This window comes from Pongo abelii, chromosome 8 (assembly GCF_028885655.2).
Source record: "Pongo abelii isolate AG06213 chromosome 8, NHGRI_mPonAbe1-v2.0_pri, whole genome shotgun sequence".
NCBI classification, from domain to species: Eukaryota; Metazoa; Chordata; class Mammalia; order Primates; family Hominidae; genus Pongo; species Pongo abelii.
In genome coordinates, this window is record NC_071993.2 from 32,017,570 (window position 1) to 32,032,304 (window position 14,735).

Below are 14,735 nucleotides of genomic sequence, written 5' to 3' on the forward strand. Positions count from 1 at the left end.
TGTTGATTAAAATTCCTTTTTTAAATAAACTTTCAGCATGTACTAAATAATTTTTTTACCTTTGAATGAACTTTTTATAAGTGAATTTTAAATAATGACAGCCGTCATTACAAACTCTGCTGTTGGCAACACTAGAGGGCATTTCTAGTTCTTCAGACAGTGTCGTGAGTTCTCAGAATAATTTACCAATTCATTAAACAGCAGACTAGCATTTTAAGGGAAAGGAACTAAAACAAGCACGATATATGTATCATACATATATATAGTATGTATATATTATGCATAGACAGATAATATAAATATCCATATATAATATATACATTATATAATATATGGATAATACATATATATTGGATGTATGTATACACACGTCTGCTTTACCAAATGTTCTCACTGAATCACTACTCCTAAAAAGGCGGGGGAGTATTTGTGATCTGCTCATTGAAGCACCACTATATTATCCAGTTGTTTATTAGTGTCGTGGAGGTCTATGCTCTGATATGTTTAGCATCAAGTGAACATTGAGTAAAAAATATATATGTATATACTCATACATACATACATACATACTCATCAGAAGTTAGTTGCTGTGCTTATTGAACTACTAGATGCTAACATAGTCATAATTAGAATAATTTTTCAGATAAAAAATGAGAGTTAAAATAGATCCCCTTTATAGGCTTAGTAGAAGATTTAAGAATACCTATATTTTGAATTACTGTATTTTAAATGTTAAAATATTTTCAAGGGTTTTGAATGCAAACATTTTTAGGGAAAGGATACAATTATATAATATTAAATATATAATATTAAATATTAACATGCAATGATATGAAAGAAGACTGAAGTTTATAAGAAAATTCAATTAGCATAAAGAAAAACTTTTTTTCTTGGGAGGATTTGCTTACTGTGGTGTATTGGGGAAAAAATCTTATATATCATTAAGTAATCATTAACACGGTAAAAGTAAAGTCAGGGACCAGCAAAAAAGAACCTAATTGTTGTGAAAATAAGGTGACAAATAGACAATCCCATCTTACACTGTAACATACTTTGTATAAGAGGGGATACATGATAACCACTAGAACAGTGGTGGATGTGCAGGTGGTAGATACACAAGGGGTATAAGAAAGTCTTTCTAGTTCAAATGTATTTCTACCATGTACTCTACCCAGTAGAAATGCATTTACATTTTTAAGAGGAGCATATAAATCTTTCAAATATTTCTGTTGATATATATACCTATCATTCATTTAAATACCTGAGTACCTACTAAGTATAAAATACCCCGTTATTTTATGTTTGGCACAGTGAGGCTGTAACAGTTTATACTCCTATTTAGCTGAGACCAGTTGGTCTCTTTTAGAGAAGGGAGTATCAGTTAGTTACAGAAGGACTCATTTGAATCATGAGATAATTTGTGAGAATGCAGACCCAAGTAATATGCTCTAATAAAATCAGAAGGCAGCATGCTTTTGTTGAGAAATGGAGGTAGGAAGGTAACAACATAAAATAACCTACAATATATTGGTTCAGTGTACCCCGTAAACTGTCATCTCTTGTTTGCTTGTTTTGAGGGTACAAATTATTTCATTTTCTGATATTCTCTTTCCTAAAGTATTGTTGGACTGAAACTTAACAAATTCTCCTCTTTTTCTGTCTCTGTCTGTCTGTCTGTCTCTCTCTGTGTGTGTATATATATATACATATATTCTTTCTACACACACACAGTAACAGTATGTGCAAGTCAAATTTAATTTTAAAATGAATCTTTTAAAGCGTGGGTGAATCTGTGTCAGTCACACACAGGGCAGTCTGTCATATCTTTTGCATCCTTGTTTTGTATTGGTTGTGAATGTTTGTTATATAGTAGGGTAGGTAATTCCATTTTTACTTGTACTAGACTATATCTGGCTTAACAGATGATGTTCAAAAGGCTTGAATTTAAAAAAAAAACAAAAACCTTAGTGTAAAAAATTTCAGGCATACACTCAAGAGAGACTAGTGTAATAAACCGCATGGCCTAGATTTAACAATCAGCAAAATTTTGCCACATTTGCTTCATCTACTCTCTTCTTTTTCCTCAACTATTTTTAAAGTAGATCCCAGACTTCAAGTCTTTTCACTCCTACATTCTTTCATATGCATTTCTTTAAAAGAAGGAATTTTTCTTATATAACCACAGTACCTTTATTACATCCAACAAAATTAACACAACTACTAACCACCTCATATTCTCTCTGTATTCAGTTTCTCTGCTTTTGACTGAAAAATGTCATTTTTACGTTTAGATTGTTCTTTCAGAATCCAACCAAGATCTGTATAGCATTTGGCTGTTAGGACTGCTCTATAATTAAAAGGTCTTTTCTTTCCCACCACTTGTTTACCTCACTCACCCCAAACCCCCTCCTTCCTCCTTCCCTCCCCTTTTCCCTTTCATGTGTTAATGACAAAACTGGGTAAACTATCCTGTAGAATATCCTCCATTCTGGATTTCTCTGTTGCCTTCTAACTTGTTCCTGTAGCCTCTGAATTTCCTGTGAATTAAAAGTTGGCTTGAAAGACTTAATTAGTTTCAGGTTCAGCTTTGGTTTTGGTATTGAGGATGGAAGGCATGCAGGAATACTTCGCACATGGAACTGTTTCTTCATACTGCATCACATCAAGGAGCATACAATGTCTGCTTGTCATACTCTTATCAATGCTAAAATTGGGCAGTGGTGCCAGCCCAATCTCTCTATTGAGAGTTTTCTACCAATCTTTCCTCCCGTGGAAAAAGTTGCTGCCTGTTCTCCAAATCAATTCTGTCATTAGGGTTTGCAAGAGAATGAATTTTTAAATCTGCCACCCCTTACACATTTATTAGTGGAAATTCTTCTATAAGAAGAAATTTCCTTCATAAATTACACCTTTTTGATTTATCTGAAACAATGTATACTGGAAAGAAGCCTGGTGTCTTAAATATCATCTGTTAATACCTAGTGTAACATTCCAAAGGTAACTTGAGATACTGCAAGGACCACATAGCACCTTGAGTACCTGTTTTACATGTGACTCTGAGGACTTTCACAGAATAAAGATATTTCTTATTTTATTTTAATGAACATTGTCAGTATCAGGATAATTTTATGTAGTCAACATATATACAGTGTTGGTCCTATAGGAGTTGGAGACCTTTTCCCAGTTTTATTTGGTCAAATACATTATTTTGTGATGAAATAACTGTGAGTGATGAGTTGAGCCTCAAACAATGATACTTCATTAAATCAGCAAGCTGAACAGTATCATCTAACCAAAGCTGTAGAATAAATGGTGAAAACTTAAATTCAGGAATAAAACAATCACCATTTTTGTTACAAATTTGTCCACCCATCATCACTAACCCCATTTTTATTTAATACTGGTAATGAACAAAACCTGAAGAAGAAATAAAACTAAAATATTTCATTTGTAGATGACATGATTAATTATCTAGAAAAATCTACAGCAATCAGCTCTAAAATCATTTATTAAATAATAAAAATTTAATAAAGTACCAGATATACTGTATCTTTATACCATGTGAAAATCATTCTGAGAAAATATCCCATTCAGAATTGCAACAAACAAGATGTAGTATCTAGCAATACATTTGAGGGAGATGTTAGATCTTTGGAAAATAAATTAACATCCAGTGTATTTGAAACAATTTTAGATTCAAATAAAAGCAGAGAAACTGTTTCTAAATCAAGAGTATTGGCTAATTATTTGACTAAAAGTAATTTATAGATTTTTGGGTTTAACCTCTAACTTCCAAAATTTCTAGTGATTTATTTTATAGTGATTCTGTAATGAGAAGTCTTGCCCTACTAAATATCAAAAGGTTTTAAAGCAAGAGTGTCTAAAACAGTGATAATGTTGTAAGAATAGGTGTGTTACCCAGATACCAGAAGAGACTTCTCTGTCTGTTGGAGATTTAAGTATAAATTTTCTGGCCGGGCCCAGTGGCTCACACTTGTAATCCCAGCACTTTGGGAGGCCAAGGAGGTCAGATCACTTGAGATCAGGAGTTCAAGACCAGCCTGGCCAACATGGTAAAACCCCATCTCTACTAAAAATAGAGAAATTAGCTGGGTGTGGTGGTGCATGCCTGTAGTCTCAGCTACTCAGGAGGCTAAGGCAGAAGAGTCACTTGACCCCAGGTGGCAGGGGTTGCAGTGAGATGAGATTATGCCACTGCACTCCAGACTGGGCGACATTGAGACTGTCTCAAAAAAAAAAAAAAAAAAAAGTAAATTTCCCTTAAAGCCCAACTTCATGGCCAGTGAGAGTCAAGAGACATGGCCTGCATCCCGTGACTTACACAAATCCCTGTGGCTGACTCAGACCTTAGTTTCTCTGCCTCTGCTTGCATGCCACCTTGGTTTCTGCCAGTGTCAATACATATGTGAAACCAGCCCCTTTACTAGTTTCAAACATTTAACATTTTGTGAGTTAAGAAATCCTGAATAGGTGATAGACCAGCAAATGATTTTCTTATTTTTTGAGTGGAACATGCTATCTACGTTCATTCTTTTCTTCTACTCATACTTCCCTGAATTAATGCAGTTGTTTTCTTAAGAGGAATACTGAACAAATGAGCTTGTTTTCATTTTGTAAAACATAGATTACCGGAGCACTATGAGGAATACAAAATTTGTCCCATCTATTATCATATACAATAACTAAATGTATGACAAAATATTCTTTCCTAAGAGAGGGGCACTTAAAGGATATTTGTTAAGTGGTGTTGGATGGTACTATTCAGTGATATGTCTCAAAACTAGACAAAAATCACCCATATATTACACAACCATAGGAATAAAAAAGAAAAGGTAGCAGAGAGAATACCTTTACATCTCATATTTGAAGAATTAGTAGAACTCACCCAGAAGATACTTGAATATTAAAAATTTTTGTTGGATCAAAATATTATGATTAAAAGGATAATAGAAAATTGTGGAAACTACATTAAAAATTATAAGGAAAGTGATAATAGCTATAAGTTATATATTGTTGTAAATATGCAAGTTTAGATGTCAAGATTATAATACATAAATGAGAAATGAATATGACAGATTAAGGATATGAAAGTAAAGACATATGAATAATAAAGAAATATGAGGTTTTTTTCATTGTATTAAAGGACATAAATTTTTAAAAAGAGAAATCTAATATTTGCAAGTAAGCAGTGCCAACAGACCCTTTCGGGAAATAATGCAGGAATACATGCTGAGAGTCACAATAATGTTTAGAAATTTCATAATAACATATTAGGAAACACTGTGCTAATTATCAATCATGTATATATATATAGAAAATGCCCAGCTTAAAAACTAATTATAGAACAGCAACATAAAATATTACATTTAAATGATTATTTTTGGAGACTATAGAACAACACTGTTCAGGAGAGCTTTGTGGTGATAGAAATATTCTATGATTGCACTGTCTAATATGTAGCCATTTGGCACATGTGGCTACTGAGCCCTTAAAATGTGGCTAGGGCAACTGAGAAACTGAATTTTTAATTTAATGTTAATTATTTAAATTTAAATAGATAAATGGGGCTAGTGGCCACAATTGTAGATAGTGTAGTTCCAGAAATAAAGAGAAATGTTTGGTATAAGTGAAAATAAAATAGTAAATTTATATGCCATGATTACAAGTATGTACATAATGTACATATGGAAAGTGATAGTCACAATTAAAATATTTGTGTTAGGATTGAAGGAAATAGGTAATTTTTTTAAATGCTAAATTTTTAAAAGGTTACATGACAATAATGTAACACTTCAGCACTGTACTGGTACTGTTCAGTATGGTAGCCACCAGCCTGATGTGCAATTTAAACTTACATCTAAGTAAAATTAAAAATTCAGTACCTTAATCACACTAGCCACATTCCAAATGAGCAGTAGTCATATATGGCTAATGTTTACCTTTTCGAACAATGAAGCTATAGAACATTTTTGCCATTGCCAAAAGTTCTATTATACAGTGTTGTAGAAAGAACTGATAAAAGGAATATACTGGAATAAGTCACTGATAGTTTGTCAGTAGTTTCTAAGGGCGCATGAGAATTAAAACTGGAAATTGGATTCAGTAAAAAGTATAAAGGAAGAGTATCATAAGATCCTACTCCTGTAACCTAGATTAGTGCTCCTTTTTTGTTTTTTTTGTTTTTTTTTGAGATAGAGTCTCACTCTGTCGCCCAGGCTGGAGTGCAGTAGTGTGATTTCAGCTCACTGCAGCCTCACCACCTCCTGTATTCAAGTGATTGTCCTGCCTCAGCTACCCAAGTAGCTGGAATTACAGGCATGTTCCACCACTCCTGACTAATTTTTGTACTTTTAGTAGAGATGGGGTTTCTCCATGTTTCCCAGGCTGGTCTGGAATTCCTGAGCTCAAGTAATTCACTTGCCTTGGCCTCCCAAAGTGCTAGGATTACAGGCTTGAGCCACTGCACCTGACCTACACCAGTGCTCCTTGAAGAATGGGCTATGAACTGGTGCTGGTTTGTTAATCAATCCATGACTAAATGCTTACTCTCAATTTCTGTATTGGTTTAGAAACTCTTATAGTCATGTGATATTTGTGTCATTCAGGCACATCACCTGTCTCCCTGGTTGAAGTTCAGGCCAGTAGTTTTAACGCAGTTGCCTGGAGAGTTTTATGCAGAGTGAGCTGAGTATAGTCATGATGGTAGTCCATGAACCTGGGTCCCCAATAGGGAGAAAACAGTCCTTCACTACAGATTGCATGAGAAACATTGGCCAGCATTAAAGAAGGAAAGTAGATTGCTCAGGGAAGTTTTGTAGGGAACTTAAAATGAGATGTTAGTATGGCTTAGTAATCTGTATTTGCAGGTGAAATGAAAAATTCAGCCCTAAATCTCTGAATGTGGTAAACTTAGACTTCATCTTCTGCAGGTGGAAATGAGGTAAGGGATCCATTATCCACAGCATGAGTAAGTTTCTTGTCAGTTCCTCTGTCTAGGGAGTTTGTTTTCCCTTTTTGCCCTTGTTGGCCTGGGAGATTCAACCAGCTAGTAGTCTTTTCCTTTCAGTAAGATTTCCAACTTTGTGTTGGTCTTTACCCCTTTTTAGCTCTTTTTGTCATATTATCTGCACTTAGTACTTTGTAACTGTTTTTACCCCTTCCCCCAAAGTTAGTTCAAAGGCTTACAGGATGTTGAAAATAGGAAAATTGTTTTTAAATTAAGTGAGTTTTTGTGTACACTTATTTCTTTAGTCTAAAGTTTTGTTTTAAATCTCTTTTTCACATTTAAACCTGATTCCCTGAGACAAGATATAAAATAGAATTATTTGTGAAATGCGGAAAGGTTTTTACTGCCTGTAATCAAAGCATAATCTGTTCATTAAAGCATTATTTTAGTGATGAAGGGTGGACATACATCCCAAGTTTACTATCTGTTTTCTTACTGTGGTTTTGACCATACAACAAATGGTATTTTATACTCTGAAATGAAATGCACCATACACATTGTCCAGTATGTTTTGAGTTTTAATTCTACATTTTCAGATTTTGGGGTCAAATGGAATCAAATACTTTATAAATAGTTGCTTCTTCTGATTCTACTGGCCTTACATATTAGATTTTTTTTTAAAGTATACACATTCAGTCCTTTATCAGTACCATTAATCTAATGTTGATTTTAGCATTCCTTCATTTTTTTTTCTTTTTTCTTTTCCTTTTTTTTTTTTTTTTTGAGACGGAGTCTTGCTCTGTCACCCAGGCTGGAGTGCAGTGGCACAGTCTCAGCTCACTGCAACCTCCACCTCCCAGGTTCAAGCAATTCTCCTGCCTTAGCCTCCCAAGTAACTGGGATTACAGGCGCTTGCCACCACGTCCAGCTAATTTTTGTATTTTTAGTAGAGATGGGGTTTCACCATGTTGGCCAGGCTGGTCTCGAACTCCTGACCTCGTAATCCGCCCGCCTCAGCCTCTCAAAGTGCTGGAATTACAGTCATGAGCCACCACACCCGGCCAGCGTTTCTTCTTTTTCTAATTTATCAAATTTGGAAACAGTTGGAAAATATTTAAAGGAAATAAGTCTCTGTGTTTTTAATAATAGTTTAAAAGTTAAACAAATGAATAATATTCTGTTTATTACAGTGAGACAAAATGTACATATTAAAATACATAAGGAAATATAGAATGGCATCTTCTGATTTCAATTAATATGGTAATGATTTACTTAGGCAGAATTATAGCTATAGACAACCATTTTATCACTTGATTTATATTGATCTACTCTCTATGGATGAAAACAGTTAATACTAAAGCATTAAGAAGGTATATTACTTTTCATCTGTATTAATATTCTTCTGATATTTGATATTTAATAATATGTTTTAAAGTACTATGCATGATTTCCTGATCTTAAAGCATTCCATTCCTTTCAAGGAATTTGGATTATAATAATTTATTTATAGTATTTTCTCATTAATATTTTAGGATATGGCATCTTAAAATATTGTATTCCTAACAGTTATTTAATATATAATTAAACATCTATATTAGTATTATTTTATATAACATATTTTCAAACTCCTCAGAACATTTGTAGGTTTTTGTTTAATTTTATGTAAGTTTCACCTTAAGAATATTGACTAATTGGTTAATATTCTTCTTAATCATCAAAATTTTTTTAAATGCTTACTATTTACCAGGACCTATTTAAGGTACTACAGATAATCAGTGTGTCAAAAAACAAAACCAAAATTCCTTTCCTCATGGAGTTTTACATTCTAGTAGACTGGTTCTACTGTTGATTCATACTAAATTAATTTATTAATTATAGTAGATTAATTTATTGATTCTGTGGCATTTAACACAATTCAAAGGGCTACTTTTCTGTTGTTAGGAAATAGCATATGCCATTATCTTGGAAATACAAAGGGAGGACAGAATTTCCACTGGCTCTAACTCATTGCTTTTTAATGAGTTTAGCTGTGTATATGTTTTTTAATGGAATTTATAATTATGATCATTTGGCAACCTACAGGTTTTCTGTATTTTTTTCAACTTCTCAACTTCCCAGTGATGGGGGTGGATGTTGAACTAGTCACTTAAGGTTTTGGGTCTAAGGAGTAATGTTTGAAACATGCAGTATTTAGAGGAGATACTTTTTGTGAATGAAGAGAATGTGATTTTAAGAATACTCGTGATTTTATCTAATTTCTGTTCTCAAAACTTCATTTTGTAATATAGAAAGATAAGCTTGATCAAAATAGTATGATCTCAGTATAATCTTTTACTCTTCTCTCCTCCCTCAGGACAACCTTAAAGTTCCACCACAAGAGGAATATAAAGAGGTCCCTCCTGCACCAAGAAAGATCTGCAGATCTTTTTCAGTGTTCTTGGAGGTGTGGGGTGTGAGAACTTGATCAGTTTGTGTCAGCCACCTTGTTCTCTAAAGGTAAGCACTGTGTAGTGAGTGCACACTCGTGGGCTCAGGCTCCTAACCTAAGACTGGTTTTGGAATGCTCCATCGAGGGTGTGAGACCTTCAGACGTTCTCACAGAAGGGAGGCCCAGACAGCTACCTGTGGGTAGGACATCACACATTCATCAAGAGGTGCTTTTTGTTATTTAGAAGTGAAGCATGTCTTGGGGATGTATGGATATTTTTGTTTTGTTTTACTTTAAAAAAAAATCGCAGTCATGGTAAAACCTTCGAGTTTAGTCTGCATTTATTCAGTTAATAACTGCTGGGGTTAATCAAAAATTTTTCTTGTATGTCTTGAGATACGGATTAAGAATTTTGAAACAATGACACCATTTAGGCAATCTAGTGACATAATAGCTTCAGTTGATAGAGGCAGCTGTGAAGAATTACTTTTCATGATCTTTTTGAAGCTGTATCTTATCTTTACTTCAGGGAAAGTCCCTCAAACCATTTTGTATTCTGTATTACACTTCAGAAAGTGTGGAAGCAAAGGTCATCTAATCTTTAAAAGGTATGTAATCATAAAATTTTTTATGTCAGATCTTAATTGAAAAATATTACTTAAAACTTGAAAAAATTACTTAAAATTGGCAATTTCTTTTTCATCTTACAACTTTTTCCTGTCTTCAGGAAATGAAGAATAAATATGTTGGTTCCATCAGGGAAACCTTATGAAGGATAAACAAATGAATGTCTGTGCTTTACTTCCAAATTCTAACATCAGAAAACCTTATTGTTAACTAATATAATCTATAGATGTCTCTCAAAATGACCAGTCTTAAATTAAAATGTCATTTGGATGTCATTAATTGACTATGGAGAAGAGCAGAAGCATGCTGATTTCGAAAATGTCATTAATATTAGGATTAGGTCAGTCTTAGACAAGAATACTTTGAATAACGAGAGACTAAATGTCTAGTAAAACATTTTAGATTGTGATTCCCAGTATTCTGTAGTATTAACAATGAGACTTAAAGTGCTGGTGAAGAAAATAAATTTGTCCATTTCATTTCATTCATCTTTTCTTAAAGCTCTTAAAGTGATCCTGAAGACTTTAGTTCTACAAAATGTGAACTTCTTATGGACCATTAAAGTGGGAAGTAATCTGCTGATTTTTGTCTAGCAACCCTACCTCTGATGCAGGATAATTTTTTTGTCTTTTCAAAACCGTTGTTCTTCCTATATCTGTATAATCAAAGATATTAAAGAGGAAAAGTACTTGTGTGTTTGCTGTTAGAATGAGGAAAAAATACAAATTGGACCTTTTTGAAAAACCTTGAGAACCAGTTTACTTTTTTTGTATGTAAATGGTCAAGGAGTTAGAACTAGTCTTGGTTATTATAACTGCAGGTAAACTTAAAAGATTTAAATCTTCAAAACAGATATCATGTAGGTTTTATTAGAAAAGAAATATAGATTATTGGGTATATAGAGATTATACATATATACACAGTTTTTAAAAAATTTTTATTTGCAAGAGCATGCTAAATATCTTAGCCTTTATAATAGCATAGAATAGAATGGACAAATGTGTTATCTCTTTTTGCCAGTTGAGAAAACACTTTGAAATCTCCAACCTAATGAAAATTATAAGGTGGGTTATAGAAATAACTAAACAGGTTATTATTTCTTAACCAAACTAAAGGTTTATTCTAACTAAAATACATGTAATCTAAGAAGTCTCCCTAAACATACATCTTTTTTAAAGTGAGCTTTGTTTTATGATAGTACATATTTTAGCAACATATTTTAGAAAAGAAAAGTTTATTTCACTATCCCAGAACTCGTGTTCTAATTTCAGATCAGTTTTGTAGGATGTATAAATAAAAAGGGGACCTATGAGATCTATGAGATCTTGCCGTCTGTATCTACAGTATCAAAAATAAGATCATTTCCTAACAATTCTTATTAATAACTTACCCATCTCAATTCATAGTAGGTGACAAAATCAACTATTGTTCTATGATTTTGATCACATGTAGGAGGGAAAACCCAAAATAATGGTACTGAGGGCTTCTTCCATTGAAACTAATATCTGGGAGAAGATATGATTTTCGTGTGTACATATACCCATATTAGTGTTTATTTCTTTTTTCTAATCATGTAAGAATGATTTGTCAAAGATCAGTTTCTGATTTGTTTTTCATCGGTATCGGTGTGCCACATTTTGTTTTTGTTTTTGAGGTGTTCCTAGCCAGTTCATGCTAGTCCCTACTAGAAATTTTGTTTCCCTGGCATGATCATGCTCTTTACCTACTCTGGTAGCTGGAGGCAGGTGAGAGAAGCAGTCTTATGTGTTTACCGTACTGATTTTTTTTTAGAGATGGGACAACAAAGAAATTCTAGCCTTTGGAGGCATCTAGACCAGCACTATATGGTACAAAGATAATTCGAGCCATAGATAGAAGCTACGTATGTAATTTTAAGTTCTTAATGGCCATATTAAGAAAATAAAAAGAGGCAAAATTAGTTTTCATTACATTTTATTTAACCCAATATATACAAAAATATTATTCCAACATATAATTAATAGAATATTTTATGAGATTTTTTTCATACTCAGCATTCAAAATCTGTGTATTTTATACTCACAGCACATCTTATATTGGACTAGCCACAGTTCAAGTGCTCAATAGCCACACGTGGCTAGTAGCTACCATATTCTACAGTTCAGATCTAGACAATGAGTGGAATTCTCATTTTAGCCTCATACATGCTAAAATCCACTGGATGACCCTGTGAACTCCCCTTGTTTAGAGTTTCCAAATTTAGCAGAAGGAAAAAAGAAAACAAAACAGGATGTCCAGTGTAATTTGAATTTCAAGTAAATAACAAATAATGGTTTAGTGTAATTATGTCCCATGCTATATTTGGGGCAAACTTTTACCAAAGAAGTTACTGCTTATTCGAAATTCAAATTTGACTGGGTGTCCTATATTTTATCTGACAACCCTTCTCTGGTTTAACTTGAGAAGAAGACATCATCAGGCTTCCTGGAATCTTGGAGGACTGGAAAATAGAGCATCTCTTCCTCTGCGCAGGATTTTAACAATACTCCAAAAATCAGCCTGTAAACTAGAAAATATCTCTAGCCCATTTCTTCCTGATGACCTAGTATATTTAAGACAGAAGAGGGGCTCAAATGGCAAGGATTTAGTCCATACATATTTAAACATTTTAAATCTAAATTATTACATTAAGGTATAAGGTTTACGAAATTTTACAATTTGAATGATTACTTGAATTTATAAAATGTAGATCATCTAACAGCACATTGCTGCTATCATTTCTCTTGAAAACTAATTCTCCTTTGACAGTAACCACAGCAGTTTTCAGGGTCTTGGCCATTTCAGGGTATTTTCCTACCATTGGTTTCCATTGCATCTGTCACATAAACCTCTGGTAGTCAAGCATGAACACAAAATACAAGGCTACTGAATGCCGGGATTAGGCTTACTTCATTACAAGTATTTAAGTACTTGTAATTCTTAGCTCTGGTGTTGACCATTGGATCCTGACCAGTTCAGCAATCAGTCTCCTAAGAGCTTCTTTTACAGAGGAACATCTTTCCGTTTTCATTCTTTAACATTTTTAATGTATTAATTTTAGTACATTTTTGAAGCATACGATCACCTCCTTAGTAGTGTGGATCTACCCTCCTTAAGCGCTATAGAAGAGACTGTTTGTCTCAAAGACAGTCATTGCACCATCTCCCTCCAGAGAATACTTTTCCTTCACAAGGTACATGACTCTAGGTGACAGGCTTACATTATTATTTATGTAGGCAGGTGGATGCCAACTGCCAGTGCAGGGTGGCATAAGTTAGCAGTTCCAAAGTTAAGCTATGGTGCATTCCAAATCCATTCACACTTAGGAGAATGTACCCAAGAGTGTGGGGATGTTTTCAATTACTGCATTTCCTTCAGAGAACAAGAACCACAGGTAAGTTTTTTTGTGTGTGTGTGATCCAATAATTATTTTTAAATAAGAAATTTCAGAATCTGAAAATATTGCCCCTCCCCCAAAACAGTCACCTGAAAGGTCTCAAATATAGCTTTGTGTATATAATATTTTTCTTCCTCACTCTAAGAAGGAAGGTATTGGAGTTGGTGGTGATGGTGGAGTTGGGATGAGGGAGACAATTTACTGTCATTTGAAAGCTGTGAATGTCACACATTTTCATGTCTAGAAATATCCTGGGTTTATGTAAGAATCTGATTTTGCCTAACCTCTACTGTCTCAGGTATGAATTATTTTGTCAGATTAACACATCTATATATAAGTAAGGTGTTCAGCCTTGCTTAGCTAATGTCTTCAACAGCAATGAGTAAACTAATGAGTTGTGTCTGCATGTTCACTTTTATTCTGAAGACTGACTTCCTTTTGTTTAAAGGCTTTTGCCTTATTTCTGAAACCATAATTTAAAGCTACAAAAGACCTGAAATATAATCTAGTACCCTTTTTACCTGGGGATCCTTGGATGGATTTCAGAGATTCTGTGAATCCCCTAAAATTACAGTCATATTTTGTATATATGTGTTTTTACTGGGGAGAATGTCCATAATTTTCATCATATTTTCAGAGTATTTCATAACAAAAAATTTGGTCAACAACCACTGTGATCTAGTCTAATGTGATCATTTTACTGATAAACTGAAGTTGAAAGAATTTAACTTATCTTCATTCATTTGAAATTTAATACTTGTGAAAATTAAAGTTTATTTCTTTAAAATTCATACCGATTTTTAAAAGAAAAATACATTTAACTTCAATTAATTAAGCTTGAAAATACCAGCCTAAATGGGAGCAGTTAGTTTGCTAATGGTTTCTTCTGTTCTGCCCTTTGAGTGGACTCTACTAGTTAACATTAAAATGGCCTTCCAATAAAGTATGAGACTGTGTGATAAGTTCTTGAAGATAGATTAAAAAGAAAATGAATTATCCATTATAATTTGAATCCCTTTTTCTCTTTTCAAATTCTGTCTCCAAAACTGAAACTCAAGAAAATAGGTGAATAATGTTATTTTTGTATTTCCAGAATATTAAAAAAGTAGGTAATTGCCTTAATAAACATTACACTGGGCATTATTGGGACAGTTTTAGGTTCTGAACCCTAGTTAAAGAAATTCTTCAGTAGCCTATATACATTTCCTGTTGTTTTTCAGTGATAAGGGCATTTTAAGGTCTTTTTGATAATAAGATGCTTTTAATGTTATAGTAGGACTTTAGAAATGGTAAGTAAG

General features: G+C 33.4%; 1 protein-coding gene across 21 annotated transcripts in view; it reads left to right on the forward strand.

Annotated features, from left to right (window-relative positions):
• ZEB1 (zinc finger E-box binding homeobox 1) overlaps positions 1–14,735 on the forward strand; it is a 193,933-nt gene that overhangs the window by 57,175 nt on the left and 122,023 nt on the right. For 8 of the 21 annotated variants that reach the window (XM_063727009.1, XM_063727011.1, XM_054521345.1 and 5 more), the window contains 2 exons: positions 9,321–9,463; positions 9,925–10,003. The gene's annotated coding sequence lies outside the window, so the exon portion shown is untranslated. 21 annotated transcript variants of the gene reach the window in all.